The 5,273-nt window shown below is 40.5% G+C and overlaps 1 long non-coding RNA gene across 1 annotated transcript; it reads left to right on the top strand.

The window, feature by feature from the left end:
* The first annotated feature begins 359 nt into the window (after window positions 1–359).
* On the top strand, window positions 360–2,203 carry LOC309370653. Its single transcript, XR_014168630.1, has 2 exons — window positions 360–730; window positions 1,795–2,203. It is a non-coding gene; the product is annotated as an uncharacterized lncRNA (long non-coding RNA).
* The last annotated feature ends 3,070 nt before the right edge of the window (window positions 2,204–5,273 follow it).

Here is a 5,273-nt window from a genome sequence, read left to right as displayed (position 1 = left end):
TGACTGGCAGCCTGTCTTCAGGGAAATTCAGAGAAGAGTGACTTCAAAAATTACTAAATAAAAATTCAGGTCTGCTGCCTCTTCTGTTTCCTATGCTGAGGCAATAAACGTCTTTGTATGTCTTCTCCACTCCTTCCCCCCCCCCTCTTTTGTCTCGAAATGAATTCCTGAAAGACTTGGTCTTTTTTTACAAAAAGAGTTAAATTTGATATATTATAAAACTGAAAACTTTCAGGCAAATTTCCTGCAAAACATTTGAGAAAAAACTCCCCCTCCCCCCTTTTTTTGCTTTTTTATATACCCAAACCCAAGACAATTCCTCCTCTGTTATTCCAGCACTCAATAAATCCTTATGGGAGTGGTCATATGAGGAATATTAGTTGATCTGTCATGGCCTAAGAATGCACAAACAGAAAGGCTTTTGTGCAGAAGCCCCAACCACCTTCTACAGCATATCAGTGTGATTATTTCCTCGCTTCACCATTTAACAGGAAATGAATTTGTTCAAGGAAGGCTAGTCAGAAAGGTTTCTGGGCCAAAGAAGAAAAATGTACAGAGGAACTTCATGCCACGTCTTTGGACATATCTGTACGAGACAGTTGTTGATAAGCGTCTGTACTTGTGCCCAAAGCAATGCATTCATTTGTCAAGACAAGCTGAGGCCTATAGAGCCAGAGAGAGAACTGCTAGACAGAGGAGACCAAAAGAAGAAGAAAGAAATGCATGGGAAGTAAGGATTATTTCAGTTTGGAAATGCATATTTCTATTAATTCTTTCGCCTGGTATGCAGCGATATGTACACGCCTAAATTTCTGCAACATGACTAGCAAGATCTTCTTTGCAGAGTGAACTGTGTCCAGCAAATGTGATGGAACACTCTTTGCTCATCAGTTATGTGTGATATATTCTATGAGGCAATTACACCAGGAACAAAATTATCACCATTACGCATGGGTGGACTAACTCTCAGGTGTCTCCATGTGCCAGCCATCTTATTTTCACTTTCCTGTTTTGACTGATTTGTGGGGATATTCAGGTAGGTAGCTGTGTTGGTCTGACACAGTCAAAACATATAAACAAAATTCAAAATTGTCCAGTAGCACCTAAGAGACTAACTAAGTTTGTTCTTGGTATAAGCTTTTGTGTGCATGCACACTTAGTTGGTCTCTAATGTGCTACTGGACATTTTTTAATATATATATATATATATATATATATATATATATATATATATATATATTGATTTGCGGGGAGCAGAAGACATATTCAGTGACACTGTCATCTTTGACACACTCACCTTGGAATAAGTCCCCTTGAATTCTTTTTTTATGAATGGCAGTTTACAGAGTATTATGCTGAACAATGCCAGCCAAATGACACAATGGGCGAGGACAGTTTGCCAGTTTATATGCTCAGGGCAATGCACGTGGGAGTTATATGATTCGTGTTCACAAAATGTGAGGTAGGTCAGGTTGAGAAACCATGGTTTTCTTGAAGCAGCAAGTTCTAGGAGCGATTTGAACCTGGGTCTTCCTAGTGCAACCCTAAGAGTCTACCCACTATACCACACAGTTGTCATTTTTTAAAATCTGTGAAGAGTCTTTGAAATGAGCACTTAAAGCCATTGTGTGGTACTTGTCACTTGAAAATTCTGCAGCTTCTGAGAAGGTTCATTCGCCAGGGTTGCATGTGAATGGTGACAGGACTCCTGTTTTGTTGCATATATAGTTATCTGCTTATTATCTTGAAGAAATGATCTGAACACACTCACCCCCTTCTGTTTGTTTCCTCCAGACATGAGCTGCTTTCCCTCCTACCTTAAAAGAAGGAACTGGAAAGCCCATACCTCAACTTAGTGCCATGGAGGGTTCACCTTTGGACAGCAGCCAAGAATGTGATAATTCATTGTTGGGAAAGCATAATGATAACGCAGCTGTGTAGCCCTGGGAAGTCAGCTCCCATGGGTTGTTAAATGTGGAAACACATTGACTGACTTTTTAATAGCTCGGCCTACTGAGTTACAAAGTTTTTACCACCACACACTGCTGCAAGAGCAATGGATTCTAGCACTGGATTCCCTCAAAGCATCCGTATCAAAGAACTTGCAACACAATCAGCCTTTCGTTACAAAGAGTATTTCCAAGATACATTTTCCATTATTTGAAGCTTTAACTTAGTGTAAAATAAATACTATGAAATTGTGTGTGTGAGAGATTTTGATTCTGGTTTTATGCTGCTTCTTATTTTCTGCTGGTGCTGCTTTTATGCATTGATTGTTTTAGTACTGTTGATTGTATTTGTATTTTATTGATTTTAAATTGTGAACTGCCCAGGGGACACAGTCGATTGGGTGTGGATGGCACAGAAAAAGCCTAAAGAAAGGAATCATAATGAATCCACCAGCCAGCAAAACACAGAAACACAACTTTGCTTCACTACTGTCTCCTCAACGAATTGGAGACATGAGGTTTCCTTACAATGGAGATTCCTTGTGAAGTTCTTCCTTAAGGAATCCTGTGATCCTGAGCAAGTTTGCGTTCTGGCACCTAAGACGTCTGGTGAGGTGCCTCTGTCTCCCTCATTATTTACTTGCAGTAGGAACTTAAAGCCATTTCTGTTTCCCCAGGCATTTGATGGCTAAAATATACTGTTCTTGGCAACCTTGAAATCAATAGCATGTGACTGCTTTGCTGGTTTTTGTTAGAGGCCTAGAGAAATTGTGGAAGCAGGGAATCAAACACTGGCACATCAATGAGAAACCTCCCTCCTACTAATGTCAATGGAATGTGAAAATAAGAATTTTAATGCAAGGGTAAGCCAAAATGGGGTTCTCGAGATGTTTTCCTCCATCACTGCCATCAGCCCCATTCAGCATGGCTAATGGTCTTGGGAGTTGTAGTTCACTGCTGGCTAGTCCTGTTTTAGAGTCTAAACATATAAAATTCCCTCATGCGGAGCCATACAATTAGTCCATCTAGCTAGTATTGTCTCCTTCAACAACAGCTGTGGAATGACTCTTGCAGAGGCTACTTGAGGTCCAATTAACTGTACATGCTATTGAATCTAGGATCTGCTGCATGCAAGCTACATTCTTAACCACCAAGCTATCTTCCCTACTCTATTTACCGTAACTCTGGCTAGATTGTACCTAAATTGTTGACGCAAGCAGCTCAAAACAAGAACTATCTAACCTTCCAAATGGGTTTTGGAGTGAATACCATAAATACAGATAATAGAATATGCCATATGTACGAATTGTGTAAATGGGGAGAAATCATTCAAAACAAAGCACGATCTTTTTCAGTTGCATTTCTGTTTCACAGCCTAGTATGCAGCCTGCATCTTTCTTGTGAACAGTTTCAATACATCAGATCTCTTTTGCTTTAAGCATTTTGATCAGATGAAAGTCACATGCAAAAGAAGACATTGCTGCTATTAATTGTTTTTTTTGTTTTTGTTTTACTTTTGCAGCTTTCTTTGGCTTCTTTGTCTTAGGATTTCAGCATCTCCAAATTGAACACTCCTCATAAAATTGACTAATAAGAGGTCATGGTCACCCCTCCTCAGTAAATCTTCAAAGTCCAGCTTTTCAGTCAGTTTTATTGACTTGAAGCCAATTTTACATGCAAACATAATGGTGAAGAACTATTATTAGCGTCCCCATGTGATGTATTGCCAAATAGCCTGGAAGAATACAAACACACACACGATGCATTTTCTATAACTGCTGACTGGCATGCAACTGAACTAGGATGAAAGAAGACGGTTTTGGAAGACCATGATCACAAAAGTGAAATAAAAAATGGGTAAAGTTGCAAATTGAACCTGGAATGAAGCTCACAAATAAGAATAAGAATATACAAAGGCAGACTAAAGTGACTTTCAAGTCTATAGATAGCTAAGGAGGAATGAGGTCTCCCTTCCCCCAAAATGAAGACACAAGACCACATGTATGGAGGGTGAGGCGGTCGGTATCCAAGCAACTCATTCTGTTAGTGCAAGGTTGTCAATGTTCCACTCTCTTCTCTCTCCATTTGCCCCCACCCCAAATCTGCTACAAAGTGTTGGGGTGCACAGGGGGAGGAGGGGGAAAGCTCCAATGTGCAAGTGGAAATTGTGATGGGAATTTTATGGTCTCAGATATATGGTAATGTTCATAACCGCACATACATAGGAAGACCAACCTGGAACCATTTTGATTCCTAAACTGAGCAAATGTTTCTCTGCATGGTCAAAGTGGAAAAGCCTCCCCATTGTCTTTTCCTTCACAAATCCTGTCTTAAGGGTGTTTGAATAAGTATTTATCACTACAAAATAATGGCCAGGCTCCTCAGGCAATCCAATCAAGTAACCTGCCAGATAGGAGATAAACAAGGACAAGAGAAAACCAACATTTAAATTTCTGTGATGTAGGTGGGATGTATCTGAGGGGTGATCTTAGGTTACACCCCTTCTGTGATGTATGCATAATGTTTCTGGGGGTGGTCTTGATCTAGAGGATGGGAATTCAAAAGTCTTTATAAGCCCTTGCACAGCATTTTTGTGGGTCCTCCTCCTCTCCTGCGTGTGAGGGGAGCACCCTGTTGCAACAGATCAATAAAGATCAAGCTTACTAGCTTCCTTGCTTCTCAATATTCTCTGGTTGGCCTCTGTTATTTTCTCCTACCAATAGGGAACCTATGTAAGGACTCTATATAGGCTCTTGGATACCCCATAAGGGAAAAGGGCATATTTTTATTTACAACAAAATCCAGAGGAGTGTAGCAGCAGTGAAAGTAAGTGCCCACTTGGAGTCCCAGTTTGGGCCTGCAACCATTGGTTCCCCAGGCCTGTGGGTGCCATGCTGCATGCATGGCCCTGGTGTCAAAATTTGTGGGTACCCAGCTCCTTCATGGGGAATTTTGTGGGTGCCTGGGGCCCCAGGGAGCTGGCACCAAATCTGCTTTAAAATTAACCACAGTTCCCTCTGACATCCATATGTGGGCAACTGTGTTTTATAACCTTCATGAAGAACCAATGGGGTACCATTGATCAAGATTTTACTCTGAACCATACCATAAGAAAAAATGCCAAGAACATTAAGAATAATCTTTATGTAGCCCACATTGATCTGTCTGCTGTGTTCTACTCTATTAATTGGTATCTGAAGAAGTGTGCATGCACACGAAAGCTCATACCAATAACAAGCTTAGTTGGTCTCTAAGGTAAGGCCACCAGATTTTTTTTCCAATGAATCCAGGGACGTTTTAATTAATTAATTACTACACATTTGG

The sequence above is a fragment of the Podarcis melisellensis genome (assembly GCF_964234715.1).
Source record: "Podarcis melisellensis genome assembly, chromosome: 5".
NCBI classification, from domain to species: Eukaryota; Metazoa; Chordata; class Lepidosauria; order Squamata; family Lacertidae; genus Podarcis; species Podarcis melisellensis.
This window is presented reverse-complemented; position numbering and strand designations above follow the sequence as displayed.